Raw genomic sequence first — 19,964 nt, forward strand, 5'->3', positions numbered from 1 at the left:
ATAAACACGGCTTTTTATCTGAATGTTAAAAAAAGGACAAGACATTATTTAACATCAGAACCTGATTCCTTCTCACCAACTCAATTACTAATACCTTGTCCAAAGTGTCATCATCTTACACCTGATTTACTGCAAGAGCCTCCATACTCATCTCCCACTTTCACTCTGTATCTGGATGTGGTGCTTCTATTTTCTATGTCGTGGCCAGAGTCATCCTGTTTTTATACAATTTTACCATTTTCCTCCTAAAAACTCTTCAATGGCTTCCCCCGTCACTCAGAGCAAAGACCATGGTCCTCACCATGTCTAAAAGCTCTGCAAGCTTGGCCCCCCGCAAGCTCTCTGCCTTCTTCTTGAACCTTTGTCACTGCTCTCACCACACTGACTTCCTGGTCATTTCCTCAGCACATGGAGCACTCTCTCCCTACGTGACCTTCGTATTTGCTGTTTCTCCTGCCTGGAATGCTCTTGCCCCATTATCTACATGGCTCAATGGATCAGTTCCTCCAGGATCTCTGCTCACATGGCCACTTACCAGAGAAGGCTTCTGTGACCACTGTACGAAAAGAGACAGTATGCTCAACACCATCTGTATTTCTCCCCTTCCTTTCTCTAATTCTTCTGCATAGAAGTTATCATGCCTGGTATTCCTCTCTTGATTTATTTATTGCCAGGCTTTCCCAGCCCCTAAACATATGTATGAGGGTCAGATACTTTGTATAATATTTTTATTTCTCATGGCAGATTGACTTTTCTAAGATGGGCACAAGAAGATCTCCCATCCCACATTGTCTAATTAGAATGTGACAGTGACACACTTCCCATTGAGAGATGTGAGGGGTCTATGCTTTTTTCCCTTGAATCTTGGCAGGTCTGTGACTATTGGCAGTAGTGATGCTATGTGATTTCCAAGGATAAATCGTAAAAGCAATGTAGTTTCTTCCTGGTTCTCTCAGTCTGGGAACCCAGTCACCGTGCTGTGAGGAAACCCAGGCTACACAAAGAGGCTATGTTTAATTGCCCCAGCTGAGGTCCTAGTTGACAGCCAGCATCAATAGCTAAACATATGATTGCAGAAACCTTTGCAATGACTCCAGCCCCTGCCATCATCTGCAACTATTTCAGAGACCCTGACAGACAACTGCTTAATATGCTTAGGCAGTCAAAATATGAATCATAATAATAAAATGATTGCTATCTTTTAAGCCACTACATTTTGGGATATTCATTTGGCAACAATCGATATCCAGAACATGGCTTTACTCTCGAGAGCCTAGAATAGTGCCTGAAAGATACTGTGTTAGGCCATTTTTGCATTACTATAAAGAAATAACGGAGGCTGGATAGGTTACAAAGAAAAGAGGTTTAATTGGCTTGTGGTTCTGCAGGCTGTACAGGAAGCATGGTGCTGGCATCCGCTTCTAGTGAGGGCCTCAGGAAGCTTTCAATCATGGCAGAAGGTGAAGAGGGAGCAGGTGTATCATACGTCAGAGGGAGTAAGAGAGAGAATGGAGAGATCCCAGATTCTTTTAAACAACCAGATCTTGCATAAGCTGAGTAAGAACTCACTTATCACTGAGGGGTTGGTGCTAAGCTATTCATAAGGGATCTGCTCCCATAACCCGAACACCTCTTTCCAGGCCCTACCTCCATCACTGGAGGTCACATTTCAACATGAGATTTGGAGGGGACAGACGTCCAAACCCTATCACATACTTCCTCAATAAATATTTTCTGAATAGTCAAATGATGCGAAACCCTGGAGGTAAAAATATACTGGTTTCTGGATGGAAAAGACTTCTTTCAGTCTTCCTTCATTAAAAGGCAATACTTGATTAATTTATTTACATATTATACAACACCTTGTGTATTTAAAATTTTCAAGTTAGCAGTTCCCTTTGGATTTTTAAATTCATATATGGACTACTTACAAGATCTGAGTAAAGGAAGGTGAAATTAAGGCTTAAAACTTTTGTTTTTATTTTAGGTCATTCCATTATATATAAGCATCTTCAACAGAGAGAATAATATTAAGTCTAGAAAAAGGCTTTGATGTGGAAGAGGTTGAGGTTCTAGTATTAACTGTTGATTGCCTTTGTCCTTGCTGTATTTCTTCCCAGTAGTAATTGCTAATCAATCATGACTCACAGAGAATAGAAAAGTTCTAGCCTTGTTTACATTTTATGCTATTACTACAGTAGCATTTTAGAGAAAAGCAAAAAGCAAAGCAAAACAAAACAAAACAAAATATCAACAACAAAAAACCAATTTTCAATGTCACCATAAGTCACGTGAGGTAAAATTGTTTTAAAACGGGCTTTTTTCTCAGTAAGAAAGACCTATTACACCTGGAGCTGTACTGTTTTCCTCTTCACTACCTCATGTGAAAGCAGTGGGTTGTTCTAGGACATAACCCTTACAAATGTTATCAGCCTCCAGCCTTCAAAGTCAACCAACCTGATTCAGTGACTTGGCTTTAGACACAGAGAAGCTGAGTTTCCATCTTGGGCCAGTTTCTGAGAGGTCTGAGAATGGCATTTTTTTCTTCCTTTTTTGATTTAGAGTTGCTTGTCTCTTGGCAGGCCTCTGTATCGTGACAGGCAGCTTTGCTGTTGCCCATCCGGCTGTTCAAGCATGTAATTTAAGTCTTGTGGAGATGTTCGGGAGCAGGCCAGGTCTGAACGCAGTCCTTTTTCTTTGAAAACATGTAGGAACAACATAGAAAATGGCCACCTCATTTAATATGTCATCCTGGAATGTGTACATTGCTGGCTCCAAAAGTAAACCCAAGCATTGAAGGATACCTCAGGGTAGGGAAACCATCTGAAAACTAATGCTTTTCAAATCCTCTGCCACTCTAGACTTCAGCCTTGGGGAGAGTGGAGTTCCTTCAGGCTAGAGCTCTATACCTGTTCTGTGCCCTCTAGTCTCTTTAATTTTGATGATTTTCTGTTATTCTTAGGGGCTGACAGCAAGTTTGCGAAACAGCATGCATGACCAAAGTCACATTAGAAATTTAGTGTGGGCTTGAGGCAGAACACAAGGAGCAGTCATGTGAGGCCTGGCCCGCAGAGGCTGTGGAGCTATGGCACTGGACACTTCATGCCCATGCCCATCAGGGCTGCATATCATGTGAGCTCCAGTGGAGCTATCCTGGCTGCCTCTGTGTGGAGCAGTGACAAACTTTTCTCACCAAGCCCTGCATTGTTTTTGTTTCAAGTCTTGATTCTTTTTGTTTTAAGCTACTGTATTAGGGTGCTGCAGAGGGATAGAACCAATAGGATATATGTCTATTTAAAAGGGAGTTTGTGTGGTACAAAGATGGCCGAATAGGAACAGCTCTGGTTTGCAGCTCCCAGCGAGATCAATGCAGAAGGCAGGTGATTTCTGCATTTCCAACTGAGGTACCCGGCTCATCTCATTGGGACTGGTTAGACAGTGGATGCAGCACATGGAGGGCAAGCAGAAGCAGGGTGGGGCATGACCTAACCTGGGAAGTGCAAGGGGTGGGGGAACTCCCTCCCGTAGCCAAGGGAAGCCTTGAGGGACTGTGCGTGAGGAACTGTGCATTCCGGCCTAGATACTAGGCTTTTCCGATGGTCTTCACAACCCACAGGCTAGGAGATTCCCTCGGGTGCCTACACAATCAGGGCCCTGAGTTTTAAGCACAAAACTGGGCAGCCATCTGGGCAGATATTGAGCTAGCTGCAGGAGGTTTTTTTTTTTTTTTGAGATGAAGTCTTGCCCTGTTGCCCAGGTTGGAGTGCAATGGCATGATCTCAGCTCACTAGGAGTTTTTTTTCACACCCCATTGGTGCCTAGAATGCCAGTGAGACAGAACCATTCATTCCCCTGAAAAGAGAGCTGAAGCCAGAGAGTCAAGTGGTCTAGCTCAGTGGATCCCACCCCTACAGAGCCCAGCAAGCTAAGATCCACTGGCTTGAAATTCTTGCTGCCAGGACAGAAGTCTGAAGTTGACCTGGGATGCATGAGCTTCGTGGGGGGAGGGGCATCTGCCATTACTGAGGCTTGAGTAGGAGGTTTTCCCCCCGCGAAGCCTAAACAAAGCCCCCGCGGAAGTTCGAACTGGGCGGAGCCCACTGCAGCTCCGCAAAGCCACTGTAGCCAGACTGCCTCTCTAGATTCTTTCTCTCTGGGCAGGGCATCTCTGAAAGAAAGGCAGCAGCCCCAGCCAGGGGCTTGTACATGTAACTCCCATCTCCCTGGGACAGAGCACGTTGTGGAAGGGGCACCTGTGGGCACAGCTTCAGCAGACTTAAACATTCCTGCCTGCTGGCTCTGAAGAGAGCAGAGGATCTCCTAGCACAGCACTCCAGCTCTGCTAAGGGACAGACTGCCTCCTCAAGTGGGTCCTTGACCCCCGTGCCTCTTGACTGAGCGACACTTCCCAGCAGAGGTTGACAGACACTGCTGGCAGGTCTGTTGGAGTTTGACTGGCATCTGGCAAGTGCCCTTCTGGGACAAAGCTTCCAGAGGAAGGAACAGGAAGCAATCTTTGCGGTTCTGCCCCTTCTGCTGGTGATAACCAGGCAAACAGGGTCTGGAGTGGACCTCCAGCAAACTCCAGCAGACCTGCAGCAGAGGGGCCTGTTAGAAGGAAAACTAACAAACAGAAAGGAATAGCATCAACAGCAACAAAAACCCACAGAAACTCCATCTGAAGGTCACCAACACCAAAGACCAAAGGTAGATAAATCCTCAAAGATGAGGAAAAACCAGTGCAAAAAGCCTGAAAATTCCCAAAACCAGAATGCCTCTTCTCCTCTGAAGGATCACAACTCACCAGCAAGGGAACAAAACTGGATGGAGAATGAGTTTGACGAATTGACAGAAGGAGGCTTCAGAAGGTGGGTAATAACAAACTCCTCCAAGCTAAAGGAGCATGTTCTAACCCAATTCAAGGAAGCTAAGAACCTTGAAAAAAGGTTAGAGGAATTGCTAACTAGAATAACCAGTTTAGAGAAGAACATAAATAAGCTGATGGAGTGCAAAAACACAGCACAAGAACTTCGTGAAGCATACACAAGTATCAATAGTGGAATTGATCAAGCAGAAGAAAGGATATCAGAGATTGAAAATCAAACTAATGAAATAAAGTGAAAAGACAAGATTAGAGAAAAAAGAATGAAAAGAAATGAACAAAGCTTCCAAGAAATATGGGACTATGTGAAAAGACCAAACCTACGTTTGATTTGTGTACCTGAAAGTGACAAAGAAAATGGAACCAAGTTGGAAAACACTCTTCAGGATATTATCCAGGAGGACTTCCCAAGCCTAGCAAGACAGATCAACATTCAAATTCAGGAAACACAGAGAACACCACAAAGATACTTCTTGAGAAGGTCAACCCCAAGACACATAGTCGTCAGATTCACCAAGATTGAAATGAAAGAAAAAATGTTAAGGGCAGCCAGAGAGAAAGGTGGGGTTACCCACAAAGGGAAGCCCAACAGTGGATCTCTGCAGAAACCCTACAAGCCAGAAGACAGTGGGGGGCCAATATTCAACATTCTTAAAGAAAATAATTTTCAACCCAGAATTTCATATCCAGTCAAACTAAGTTTCATAAGTGAAGAAGAAATAAAATCCTTTACAGACAAGCAAATGCTGAGAGATTTTTGTCATCACCAGGCCTGCCTTACAAGAACTCCTGAAGGAAGCACTAAATATGGAAAGGAAAAACTGGTACCAGTCACTACAAAAACATACCAAATTGTAAAGACCATTGACATTTTGAAGAAACTGCATCAACTAATCGGCAAAATAACCAGCTAACATCATAATGACTGGATCAAATTCACACATAACAATATTAACCTTAAATGTAAATGGGCTAAATGCCCCAATTAAAAGACACAGACTAGCAAATTGGATAAAGAGTCAAGACCCATCAGTGTGCTGAATTCAGGAGACCCATTTCACATGCAAAGAAACACATAGGCTCAAAATAAAGGGATGGAGGAATGTTTACCAAGCAAACAGAAAGCAAAAAAAGCAGGGGTTTCAATCGTAGTCTCTGATAAAACAGACTTTAAACAAAGATCAAAAAAGACAAAGAAGGACATTACATAATGGTAAAGGGATCAACAGAACAAGAAGAGCTAACTTTCCTAAATATATATGCACCCAATACAGGAGCACCCAGATTCATAAAGCAAGTTCTTAGAGACTTCAAAGAGACTTAGACTCCCACATAATAATAATGGGAGACTTTAACACCCGACTGTCAATATTAGACAGATCAACAAGACAGAAAATTAACAAGGATATTCAGAACTTGAACTCAGCTCTGGACCAAGCAGACCTAACAGACATCTACAGAACTCTCCATCCTAAATCAATAGAATATACACTCTTCTCAGCATCGCATTGCACTTATTCTAAAATTGACTACATAATTGGAAGTAAAACAGTCCTCAGCAAATGCAAAAGAATGGAAATCATAACAGTCTCTCAGATCACAGTGCAATCAAATTAGAACTCAGGATTAAGAAACTCACTCAAAATCGCACAACTACATGGAAACTGAACAACCTGCTCCTGAATGACTACTGGGTAAATATCAAAACCAAGGCAGAAATAAATAAGTTCTTTGAAACCAATGAGAACAAAGACACAATGTGCCAGAATCTCTGGGACACAGCTAAAGCAGTGTTTAGAGGAAAATGTATACACTAAATGCCCATAGGAGAAAGCAGGCAAGATCTAAAATCAACATCCTAAAATCACAATTAAAAGAACTAGAGAAGCAAGAGCAAATTCAAAAGCTAGCAGAAGACAAGAAATAACTAAGATCAGAGCAGAACTGAAGGAGATAGAGACATGAAAAGCCCTTCAAAAAATCAATGAATCCAGGAGGCGGTTTTTTGAAAAGATTAACAAAATAGACCACTAGCCAGACTAATAAAGAAGAAAAGAGAGGAGAATCAAATAAACACAATAAAAAATGATAAAGGGGATATCACCACTGATCCCACAGAAATATAAACTACCATCAGAGAATACTATAAACACCTCTATGCAAATAAACTAGAAAATCTAGAAGAAATGGGTAAGTTCCTGGACAGATACACCCTCTCAAGACTAAACCAGGAAAAAGTTGAATCCCTGAGTAGACCAATAACAAGTTCTGAAATTGAGGCAGTAATAAATAGCCTACCAACCACAAAAAGCTCAGCACCAGATGGAGTTACAGCCAAAGTCTATTAGAGGTACAAAGAGGAGCTGGTACCATTCCTTCTGAAACTATTCCAAACAATAGAAAAAGAGGGACTCCTCCCTAACTCATTTTATGAGGCCAGCATCATCCCAATACCAAAACCTGGCAGAGACACAACAAAAAAGGAAAATTTCAGGCCAATATCCCTGGTGAACATTGATGTGAAAATCCTCAATAAAATACTGGCAAACCGAATCCAGCAGCACATCGAAAAGCTTATCCATCACGATCAAGTAGGTTTTATCCCAGGGATACAAGGCTGGTTCAACATATGCAAATCAATAAATGTAATCCATGACATAAACAGAACCAATGAAAAAGAAAAATCACATGATTATCTCAATAGATGCAGAAAAGGCCTTCAATAAAATTCAACACCCCTCCATGCTAAAAACTCTCAATAAACTAAGTATTGATGGAACATATCTCAAAATAATAAGAGCTATTTCTGACAAACCCACAGTCAATATCATACTGAATGGGCAAAAGCTGAAAGCTTTACCTCTGAAACCCAGCACAAGACAAGGATGCCTTCTCTCACCACTCTTATTCAACATAGTGTTGGAAGTTCTGGCCAGGGCAATCAGGCAAGAGAAAGAAATAAAGGCTATTCAAATAGAAAGAGAGGAAGTCAAATTTTCTCTGTTTGCAGATGACATGATTGTATATTTAGAAAACCCCATTGTCTCACCCCAAAATCTCCTGAAGCTGATAAGCAACTTCAGCAAAGCCTCAGGATACAAAATCAATGTGCAAAAATCACAAGCATTCCTATACGCCAATAATAGATAAACAGAGTCACATCATGAGTGAACTTCCATTCACAATTGCTACAAAGAGAATAGAATACCTAGGGATATGACTTACAAGGGTTGTGAAGGACCTCTTCAAGGAGAACTAAAAACCACTGCTTGAGAAAATAAGAGAGGACACAAACAAATGGAAAAACATTCCATGCTCATGGATAGGAAGAATCGATATCTTGAAAATAGCCATACAAGCCAAAGTAATTTATAGATTCAATGCTGTCTCCATTAAGCTACCATTGACTTTCTTCACAGAATTAGAAAAAAACTACTCAAAATTTTATATGGAGCCAAAAAAGAGCCCATATTGCCAAGACAATCCTGAGCAAAAAGAACAAAGTTGAAGGCATCACGCTACCTGACTTCAAACTATACTACAAGGCTACAGTAACCAAAACAGCATGGTACTGGTACCAAAACAGATATATAGACCAATGGAACAGAACAGAGGCCTCAGAAATAATGCCACACATCTACAGCCATCTGATCTTTGACAAATCTGACTAAAACAAGCAATGGGGAAAGGATTCCCTATTTAATAAATGGTATTGGGAAAACAGGCTAGCCATATGCAGAAAGCTGCAACTGGACCCCTTCCTTACACCTTATACAAAAATTAACTCAAGATGGATTAAAGACTTAAACACAAGACCTAAAACCATAAAAACCCTAGAAGAAAACCTAGGCAATACCATTCAGGACATAGGCATGGGCAAAGACTTCAGGACCGAAACACCAAAAGCAATGGCAACATAGGCCAAAATTGACAAATGAGATCTAATTAAACTAAAGAGCTTCTGCACAGCAAAAGAAACTATCATCAGAATGAACAGGCAACCTACAGAATGGGAGAAAATTTTTGCAATCTATCCAATAGCAAAGGGCTAATATCCATAATCTACAAGGAACTGAAACAAATTTACAAGAAAAAAACAAACAACTCCATCAAAAAGTGGGCATGAACAGACACTTCTCAAAAGAAGACATTTATGCAGCCAACAAACATTTGAAAAAAAGCTCATCATCACTGGTCATTAGAGAATGATTAGAGAAATGCAAGTCAAAACCACAATGAGATACCATCTCATGCCAGTTAGAATGGCGATCATTAAAAAGTCAGGAAACAACAGATGCTGGAGAGGATGTGGAGAAATAGGAATGCTTTTACACTGTTAGTGGGAGTGTAAACTAGTTCAGCCATTGTGGAAGACAGTGTGGCAATTCCTCAAGGATCTAGAACCAGAAATACCATTTGACACAGCAATCCCATTACTGGGTGTATAAATTATTCTACTGTAAAGACACATGCACACATATACTTATTGCAGCACTATTCACAATAGCAAAGAATTGGAACCAACCCAAATACCCATCAATGATAGACTGGATAAAGAAAATGTGGCACATATACACCATTGAATACTATGCAGCCATACAAAAGGTTTATGTCCTTTGCAGGGACATGGATGAAGCTGGAAACCATCATTCTCAGCAAACTAACACAGGTACAGAAAACCAAACACTGCATTTTCTCACTCATAAGTGGGAGCTGAGCAATGAGAACATATGGATACACGGAGGGGAACATCACCCACTGGGGTTTTTTGGGGGTTGGGGGGCTAGGAGAGGGATAGTATTAGGAGAAATACCTAATGTAGATGATGGGTTGATGGGTGCAGCAGACCACCATGGCACATGTATACCTATGTAACAAACATGAACGTTCTGCACATGTATCCCAGAATTTAAGTATAATAATAGTAAAAAAGGGAGTTTATAAGGGAGAATTGGCTTGCACAATTACAAGGTGAAGTCCCCCAACAGGCTGTCTGGAAGAGAGGAAAGAGAGAAGCCGGTAGTCCCTCAGTCCAAGTCCGAAAGCCTCAAAACCAGGGAAGGTGATAGCGCAGCCTTAGTCTATGGCCCAAGGCCTGAGAGCCCCTGGGAAGCTGCTGGTGCAAGTTCCACGGTCCAAGGACGGAAGAACCTGGGGTCTGATGTTCAAGGGCAGGAGGAGCGGAAGCAAGCGTCTGGCACAGGAATAAGAAAAAGAGCCAGATGATTCAGCAAGCAAACTTATCCTACTTTCTTCCACCTGCTTTGTTTTAGCCGCACTGACTGACGATTGGATGGTGCCCACTCACATTAACGGTGGGTTTTCCTCTCCCTGAGGCATTGAGGCATTGAAGGACATCTCAGGGTAGGGAAACCATCTCACAACTAATGCTTTTCCAGCAACTCAAATGTCAATTTCCTCTGGCAACACTCTCACAGACACTCAGAAACAATACTTTATCAGCCATCCAGGCATCTTTCCATGCGATCAAGTTGACATCTAATATTAACCATCACAGCTACTATGTTTGGGGATGGTTTGTATTGCAGCAACAAATATTGCCATTCCCAGTGTTGTCTTTCAGAGGAAACCATATTTAACTATTTGTGTTTTTGGTATCTTCTGATAGATACTGACAAATATGAAGATATTTTCTATTTTGTGGTTTATTAATTGTAGACATTGCCTATTGATTTTTGTCCCATGATAGGTAAATGCTGTTAATATTTTATTTTAGGGTGTGGTGGCTCATGCCTATAATCCCAGCACTTTGGGAGGCCAACGTGGGTGGATCACCTGAGGTCAGGAGTTCGAGACCAGCCTGGCCAACATGGGGAAACCCCGTCTCTACTAAAAATACAAAAACTAGCCGAGCATGGTGGTAGGTGCCTGTGATCCCAGCTACTCAGGAGGCTGAGCCAGGAGAATCGCCTGAACCTAGGAGGCGGAGGTTGCAGTGAGCCAAAATCATCCAGCCTGGGCAACAGAGGGAGACTCTGTCTCAATAACAATAATAAAATTGTATTTGGATCAAAATTTTTTGAGACAAGGAGAATAACGTAACTTATGGCAGAGCACTGCATGATGCCATTGCTTCCTACCCTCAATTTCTGCTCCCCAGAGTCAATTCCTTTCAATTATTTTAGCTGTTATTCTGGAATTTACCTTTGCATTTGTCAATAGTATACTTAGATTAAAGTGTTTCGATCTTCATGTTTCAGACATCATCCACTAACTTCTCATTACAGAAGATAAATTTTAGCTTTCTTAAATCAACATGCTCTACCACCACCACTCCCTCCCTGCTACACATGCTTTCATTTCTTCATACTCTCAGTAGAATTACCACAATCTGGGGGGTATATCACTGTCTGGCATCTCCATTACTATGATGATATAAATATTATTTGCATATGGGCTAAATATGTACTTTAGTTACCTTTCCTTTCTTGAACCCTTTTTTTTCTAGAGTTAATAATTGTTACAACTTTTCTTTTGCTTAGCTTTCCATGTAACCATTAGCAAACACTTCAGTCTGAAACTGGAGTGTTTGTGAACGTAACTAAATATATATTCACATTGAAGTAAGTGAATGCAACTTCTCTCCATCATAAAATACACAAGATAATTTATCAGTTCTACTTTTTTTTTTGAGACATCTTTCCTAGAGACCTCAGTCTTTCTGCTCAAATCTGGACAGGATACTGATGGCTACATGGCTGTTGCCCTGGGGCTTTCTTGTCTTAGAAATGTCTTTCTCTTCTCTTCTGTGTTAGATCCACTGTGTATTAGGTGTCTGATGCTTTGTAACATATCACTTCAAAACTTAGCAGCATCAACTGACAAACATTTATTTTTTCACAGTTTCTGTGGGTCATATCCAGGAACAGCTTAACTGGATGGTTCTGGTTCAGGTTTCTCACAAGGCTGAAATGATCTGAAGCTGGACTGGCACTGGAGAATCGGTTTCTAAGCTCAGATTAGAAGCTTTGGGCAGGAGGACTCAGTTCTCACCAAACGGACATCTCTATAGCACTGCTCACACCGGCTTCCCCCAGAGTTAGTGGCTGGAAAGAGAGAAAGAGTGGAAGGGAGAAAGACGAAACCCAATGCCAGAAGGAATAGCTTGTTACTTCTGCTATCTTCTATTGTCCACATAGACCCCGTCCAATACCAGAGGGGACCGTACAAGGCTGTGAATCCCAGGAGGGGCTCATTTAGGGCCGTCTTGAAGACTGACAACCACACCTTCTGTCTTGGATTCCCTGTTTTCTTTCCTTGGTTGATTCTTTTCTTTCAATGGATTACACCTTCTAGGAGCATCTTGAAAAAAGGCTTTCCTGGGAAGTAATCTTTTTTAGATGTTGCCTTTGTGCATATGTCTTTAATCTATCCTCATCCTTGAATGATGATTTGAGTTTAGGATTCTAGGTGGATAGCATTTTTCTTCAGCATTTTGAAGGCATTTCATTTCTCCATTATCATGTGATTCTTAGAGTTATTATTCTCAAGTCTGATGCCATCCTGCATCTCCATTGTTTTTGTGTTCTTGAAGCCTTTAGGATTTTCTCTTTATCCCTTGTTTGCTGGAGTTTCACATCTATGTATTTTTTTTTGCTTTTTCATATATTTATATATTTTCCTGGAAATATGATAGACTCTTTCAACTTGGAAACTCAGGCTCCTCAATTCTGTGAAGATTTAATTTTTATTTATCTGGTAATTTCCCAGTTAACTCTTTCTGGGGTTGTATTTGTTGCAAGTTTAGCCGGTATCAATTCTCTGATATTCTAAGTATTATTTTTTCTATTTTCTATTCATTTTTCTTTGATCTACTTTCTGAAAGACTTTCTCAGCTTTATCTTACAAAACTTTAATTAATTTTTAAATTTCTGCTTTTATGTTTTTAATTTCCAAGAAGCCCTTTGTTGTTGATGAATGTTCTTTTTTTAATTATTTTTATTATTTTTTTAAAGAAACCACATTGTCTTTTCATTTGTTTTTTATAATTTTGTCTGTTTTTTCCCCATTGGATGCTTTCTGAGAATGTCTGATTTAGTCATTCTGGACTGTCTATTAGCACACAAGAGTGCAACATCTGCAGCTATTGGAACTGTGTGTGCAGAGGTGGGGCTTGCCAAGATGTGGGCTTTAATTTTGGGTAATTGGTTGGGGCTGTTTCATTGATGGATATCCCAACTCTCAGTATTTATAGGGTTTATTTTTTTCCCCCTTCTTGGCTTGTTCTGTTTCCTCAGAGAAGAATTACCCAACCTCTCACTTAGGGTGTGTGTGTTGGGGCATGGGTAACAAACTAAGAGGCCAGGATGTTAGGAGCTGAGTAGGGCAAGAGGGATGAGGGATGTCATTGAATCTTGTGCTAAATTCCTCCCAGTTTCCTGTTTTAGTAGGGTGTTCCTCAGCTCTGCCGGCTTCCTTGAGTCTGGAGATTGTCAGGGTTCAGCCTCTCAGTAAATTGCCAGCAGAGAGACAGAGACAGTCACCTGACAGTGCTACTTGAAAGAGAAATTGGGGGAAGAGTTTCTCTGCTTCATAGCCAGATTTTCTTCAAAGCTTCTCTGTCTCTGGGGCACCCTTCTTTTAGCCTTCATCACTGTCTTCTACAGCCTTTGTGCTACCTTCAATTGGGGGAACATTTACCTCGTCTGTTCTGCACATAGAGAGACATTTATTAGAACAGTAGTTCTCAAAGTGTAGTCCAGGGATCTCTGAAGGATGGAAGGAAAAAATATTTTTTCTAAAAACACTAGATATTATTTGCTCTTTTCACTCTCATTCTCCTGTAAGTGTGTAGGGGAATTTTCCAGAGGCAACATGACATGTGATATCACAGCAGATCGAATGCAGAAGCAGCTGTGATAATCCAGCTGTCTTCTGTTAAGGCAGCCATTACAGAGATTTGTAAAAATGAACAACAAGGCCACTCTTCTCATTATACTTTTTGGTTTGGAAAAAATTATTATTTTTCATAAAATATGTTATTCATGTTAACATCTACTGGCTTTAGTAATAGTATTTAAATAAATAAATAAATACTAAAAAGTGTCAGTTTTATAGTAGATGTTTAAATATATAACTAGTATGAACAAAAGCTCTTTGAGGTCTCCAATTATTTTTAATAGTGTAAAAGGGCCTTGAGACCAAAAAGTCTGAGAGCACTGCGTTGAAAACAATGCTCCTGGATTCTTTCTTCTCTGTCTTGACTCCTCCCCAGGCGACAAGGAGTGACATACTTAATTGGGGAGAGCGGGGAAGGAACTGGGCAGGCATAGCTCAGCCCTTTCTGCTCACCTTTCTTTGAGGAGATCCTAAGATCTTAAACTGAAGTTTCGCCTGTCTGAAGCAGAGCATGTGCTCTCTTTAGCTCTGGGCCCTGTGTAGGCTTAGAGCCTGCTGACTCTATTCTGTGGTAAGACTTGAAATGGCACAGTATTGCTTGCAGTTATGATTAGGTAAATCTGCCCAAATCTGAAGTGAGCAAATTTATCCAATTCAGGCAGAATAAGCTATGCTTTCTAATATTGGCTTTATCAGCAATCAAGGAGATGTTTAACTTAAAAAGTTTAATTTTGAAATAATTTTAGACCTACAATTTGCACTAATAGTACAGATAATTTCTGTACGTTCCTCCCCCAGCTTTCTTTAATGTTAACTTTTTACATAACCACAGAGCAAAGACAGAAAGCGGGTGATTCATAATACATTACAATTAGCTAATCCATGGAACCATATTTGAATTTCATTACTTTTTCCCCAAATGTTTTTCTAGTCCAGTATCCAATGTAGGATTCTAGATTAAAGGTGACATTTGATCTCCCGTTGTCTGGCATCCACATCTGTGTCTTAACCATTTGTGTACTCCACTGAGGAAAAAGGAGGATGTTAGTTATCAGTCTCACTTGGCTCCTAGCACCTCCAAATCTTGTATCTTTCTGGGATTCTATGACGTGAAAGAGTTGGCTCCTACTGTCTTCTTGCCTCTCTCCTCCAGCGTGATAGTTTCCAGCCTTCTCTCTTTGACTCAGTTACCATGGGTCCACCTCCTTTCCATCTTCCAGAACTTTGTGGATTCTTCTGTTTTGTTGTTTCCTGTGATTTGCTTTCTTAAAGATGTCCTTTTTTTTTTTTTTTTTTTGAGACTGAGTCTTGCTCTGTTACCCAGGCTGAAGTGCAGTGGCGGGATCTCGGCTCACTGCAACCTCCACCTCCCAGGTTCAAGTGATTCTCATGCCTCAGCCTCCTGAGTAGCTGGGATTACAGGTGCACACCACCATGCCTGGCTACATTTTGTATTTTTAGTAGACAGGGGGTTTCAACCTTGTTGGCCAGGCTGGTCTGGAACTCCTGACCTCAAGTGATCTGCCTGCCTTGACCTCCCAAAGTGCTGGGATTACAGGTATGAGCCATTGCACCTGGCTGAGACTTCCATTTTCTCTCCCCAATCTAGGGCCAGTGGTCAAGCCCCATTCATGCTCTGAGAACATGAGAGTTAATGTATTTTTTTATTCCTTTAATATTAATATTGGATGAATTTCAGAAAGAAACAGAGATAAATGAATAGGTTTAATCTCCTTGTTTAATTAGAAATCTGGCTCCTGATGTATAATCCCCAATTTGTATATTATTTTTGCTTTGCAATTGAAAACCTTATTTAAATAGATTTAATGATTACTGTACTTAAATGAAGCTTTCTAATTGCTCTAAAGTCAAATAAAGGCTATGAAAACATTGGGTAGTTTTTTCATGAATTTTGCAGATGTTGATTTATTGTAATCAAACACATCTAGGCCCTGATTAGAATGCTTTTTGTAGCTTACCTTGCACTTCTTAGCTTAGAATCAAAAGCTATGTCCAGGGATTTGCTTTATACTTTAGGCTTGGCTGGTATCCTGGTGCCTCCAGCTACTCACTTCTCAGAGATCAGCTGTGGGTCTCTCCTGTCTTCCTCTTTCAGTTTCTAAAGGAAGGATTGCTGGGAGGACGAAACACTATCTTATCTCTGGTTCCCAGTTCCCAACTTTCTTCTATCATTTTCTCACTCAACTGAAAAGGAAGAGTGAAGTTATAGCTGTGCAATACTTTTCTTAGAGTATTCGATTATCCTTGATTACTTTTCCTTGAATTAAATATGAATTTAAAAGGGTCTAAACAATTTATAGTATTTATGAGAGGAGTAAAACATTCTCTTTCCATCTCTTATTTTTAAAAATTACCTTAGCATATATTTATTCCTTGTCTTTATACTTTTGCTTTGTAGTTATTTTCACATCTATAAATAATGTATTACATTATTTGTTGTGGATTTAAAAATGGCATCCATAATTTGCTCTTGGGATGGAGGGGAGGGGTGGGAATGGGAGTGGAGAAGGGGCTCTAGGGGACAGTATCTTTGAGTTTAATCCTTTACTTCTTGTAAGATAAAGATCTGAAGCATATGTAACAAGATATTAATGTTTGTTTATTTTGGGTGGCAGAGAGGAGTGTTTATGATATAATTTGTACTCTATTTTTAAAATAATTTTTCAAATTTCAAAGTTAACATTTTTCAAACCGAGATATAGCTTGATTTTAGTAGGAATAACAGTGATCACTTGGTCTTTTGTCATCTGAGAAGGAATCATTTTTCATAAGTGTAATGATTCTATCCAACTGAAACTTAACTTTCAGGTATGTGAACTATATTTCCCAGGATGCTCCTACGTTGGTATGGGAGAATATAACAACAGTTACAAAGCAACATTTGTATATATCCATTCTCATTTGGTCTGAACAAGGTTCAGGCCTCTCAGATTTGCCAAAATAGTCTGAAAGTCTCTAAGAAATGGATGTGTTATGTAAACTTCAAAAACATCTCCTCTCCTGGATAGCTATAATAATAGCCCTTGTTCCCACAGATGCCCAGTGCAGCTGCATTGCCAGTGTCCACCCACAGAACCACAACTGCCAATGTCCATGATGAGATACTTGATGTAAGTTACTTGATGACTGGCAGTGAGGGCATGACTTCTGTGCCCTTGACACCTGAACTTTGAAGTTATTACTACCCATGGTTACAATGTGCACAAAGCTGCTGCCACCATCACCCAGCCACCGCTGATAAACTCTAAAGGTCCCATGCAGGCTTCAGAGAAGAAAGTGTTTTGGCTCCCCTAGCACAACCTGTCATGAGTATGGGTGGAGGAGAGTCTGAATGACAGTCCCTATGCTATACTCTCATTTACTTCTCTCTTCCAAGTTTCAAGAGGACATTGACTCTTTTTTTTGGATGAGCTCTTTCCTAGGAAGAGTTTGATCATAATTAAAAAGATTCCTGGTGAACCTGCCCCACCAGTCCTTTTGCAATGTTCAAATACATTAAATTTGAGATGAATACATGGTAGATTCAAGCTGGGTCTCTGTTACAAGTTCCAAAGCATTTACACTAAAAAATATTATTTAGAAAAGAACTTTTCCTAATACAGATTATTTACTTTCCTGACTTCAGAAATTGTTTTTATAATTTCAGTGTAGACAATAGTGAAAACAAGGTACTCCTGAGTTTCTGGCAATTATTTGTAAAATAAAAACATAATAAGTTTAGACAGATGCAAAAACATGACAAATATAAATGTTGCTAAGGTCCAGAAACAGGAAGGACAATATGCAACTGGCTATATTAGCAAGTCAAAAAGTTATTATGAAGTCTGTTGAATTAATATTTAGTAAGAAAAATCATGTCAATGAGAAAATGAAGTAGATGATTAGTGACAGAAGTTAGCAAGTTCACAGAGGCAGACTTGGCGTTATGTCTCTGCTGTGATCAGGAGGAGCTCTCCTGTCCAGCAAATGCCATCTGTCTGGGGATAGGAATAACCTTTTCATGGTGATGCAGCCATCAGGCCCCATACAGTACAAACATTCCTATTTAAACATCAGCATCTTCAAGCCAAATGCTGTTGATCTGATTCCATGATCACTAAGTCAACAGGTTATAACTGAGCTCCCAACAAATATCCTTTCCCCTTGGCAGTTAAATTTTTTATTTTAAAGACATAATTTGCACTTTGGTTTATATAGTGGTCTTTTATAAGCAAGGTTAATGTGAGTGTATCTATAGAGAATGACCTACTCTCAGGTTGTCAAAAAACATCTATATGAGCTTGCGATACTGAGAAAAAGATTCTAGAGCATTGCGAATTCACCCAAGTGTCAACAGGAGAATTCTTGTTGGCCAAGCAATACCCTACCTAGCTATAGAGAGCACAATGAAATGAATGCAACTGCATTAGAACATTTGGAATTCAAAAAAAGCTAGACTTAATCCCACCAATGTTATAGTTTCTGTGTTACTCTTAACTTTTGGTGTATTTGCATGTAATCATTTTTATGTGTTGTGTGTGTTTTGTGTGTGTGTGTGTTTATACGTGTGTGTGTCTCAGTCCATTTGTGCTGCTATAACAAAATACCAAAATATTTCGAGTAATTTAGGAAGAACAGAAATTTCTATCTCTTCACAGTTCTGGAGGCTGGGAAGTCCAAGGTCAGGGCACCAGCAGGTCAGCCTCTGGTGAGGGTCTGCTCTGCTTCCTTCCTCACATGGTGAAAGGCTGAAGAGCAAGGGGCACCAAACTCTGTGTCCTCACATGGCAGAAGAGCAGGAGAGAGAAAACCCACTGCCTGTAGCTTTTTAAAATAAGGGCCCTAACCCCATCCATGAGTCAACTTAATCACCTCTTAAAGGATCCACCTCTTAATACAAAAGATAGTCCCAGACTTAAACAATAGTTCAACTTATGATTTTTTGACTTTACCATGGGTTTATCGGGGTATTAAATGATTATTTATGATACTTTCTGACATGATACTTTTTACTCACAATGTGGTTATAGGGACGTAACCCCATTGTATGTCAAGGAGCATCTGCATCACATTGGTGATTAAGTTTTAACATGAATTTTGTAGGGGACACCATCATTCAAACCATAGTTGTGTGTGTATGTGTCTGTGTGTGTCTGTACACACACATATATTTACATATATACACACATTTTCTCATGTTGCTTATATAATTTGGTCACTGATTTTTAAATGTAACTTTATTTTATGTGCATAGTCATTAAACATATATTGCTGGTTTTTTTTGTTTGTTTGTTTTTGAAATAGGGTCTCACTCTGTCACCCAGGCTGGGATGTAGTGGTGCGATCTTGGCTCACTGCAGCCTCTACCTCCTGGGCTTAAGTAGTCTACCTGCCTCCCTCTCCTGAGTAGTTAGGACCACAAGTACATGCAACCATGCCTGGCTAATTTTTTTTTTTTTTTTCTTTTTGAGAGACAAGTTCTCGCTATGTTGCCCAGGCTGGCCTTAAACTCCTGAGCTCAAGTAATTCTCCCATCTCGGCTTTCCAAAGTGCTGAGATTTCAGGTGTGAGCCACCATGCCTGGCCTCATTTAATAAATATTTTTTAAATTGCCAGTATACTCTTGATGCTGATCTAGGCATAGAGTGAAAAAAAGCTTTTGTCCTCAAGAAGTGCACATTCTAAAATGAGGGACAGAAAATAAAAGAAAGCCTGAATGATGGCATGTCAGGTGACAGTGACACGAAGAGCAAGTCAAGCAGTGGAAGAAAAAATACATTGGTGGGTGTGCTCTGGGACAGGCTGGGGATCAGAGAAGTCATCTCGAAGTCAGCCCGGCCAGGAAAGGCTCATAGGAGGTCTCCAGAGTCCTCATTTCCAAAGGAGATAGAAGATGAAGGGTCTGTACGTAATTTAATAAACAGTTCCCTGATTTGTTATACATGATGATGGCTTCTAATATTTCATTGACATAAAATAAATCAAAGCAGTTCCACTTCTGAATATACACCCCAAAGAATGGAAAGCAGGGACTCAGAACAGATATTTGTGTGCTCCTGTCCACAGCAGCAGTATTCACAATGGCCAGAAGGTGGAACTAACCCAACCATCCATGGATGAATGAAATGTGAATGATAAACAAAATGTGGACTACACATACAATGGAATATTAGTCATATTTAAAAAGGAAGGAAATTCTGACACATGCTATAACATGGATGAA

General features: G+C 40.3%; 1 protein-coding gene across 9 annotated transcripts in view; it reads left to right on the plus strand.

Annotated features, from left to right (window-relative positions):
- LOC105493253 (solute carrier family 7 member 11) overlaps positions 1-19,964 on the plus strand; it is a 788,950-nt gene that overhangs the window by 138,732 nt on the left and 630,254 nt on the right. The window contains exon 1 of one of the 9 annotated variants that reach the window (XM_071093031.1): positions 16,708-16,872. The exons of the other annotated variants lie outside the window; for them this stretch is intronic. The gene's annotated coding sequence lies outside the window, so the exon portion shown is untranslated. Of the gene's footprint in view, positions 1-16,707; positions 16,873-19,964 lie in introns of those variants that run through there. 9 annotated transcript variants of the gene reach the window in all.

Source organism: Macaca nemestrina, chromosome 3 (genome assembly GCF_043159975.1).
Source record: "Macaca nemestrina isolate mMacNem1 chromosome 3, mMacNem.hap1, whole genome shotgun sequence".
NCBI lineage: Eukaryota > Metazoa > Chordata > Mammalia > Primates > Cercopithecidae > Macaca > Macaca nemestrina.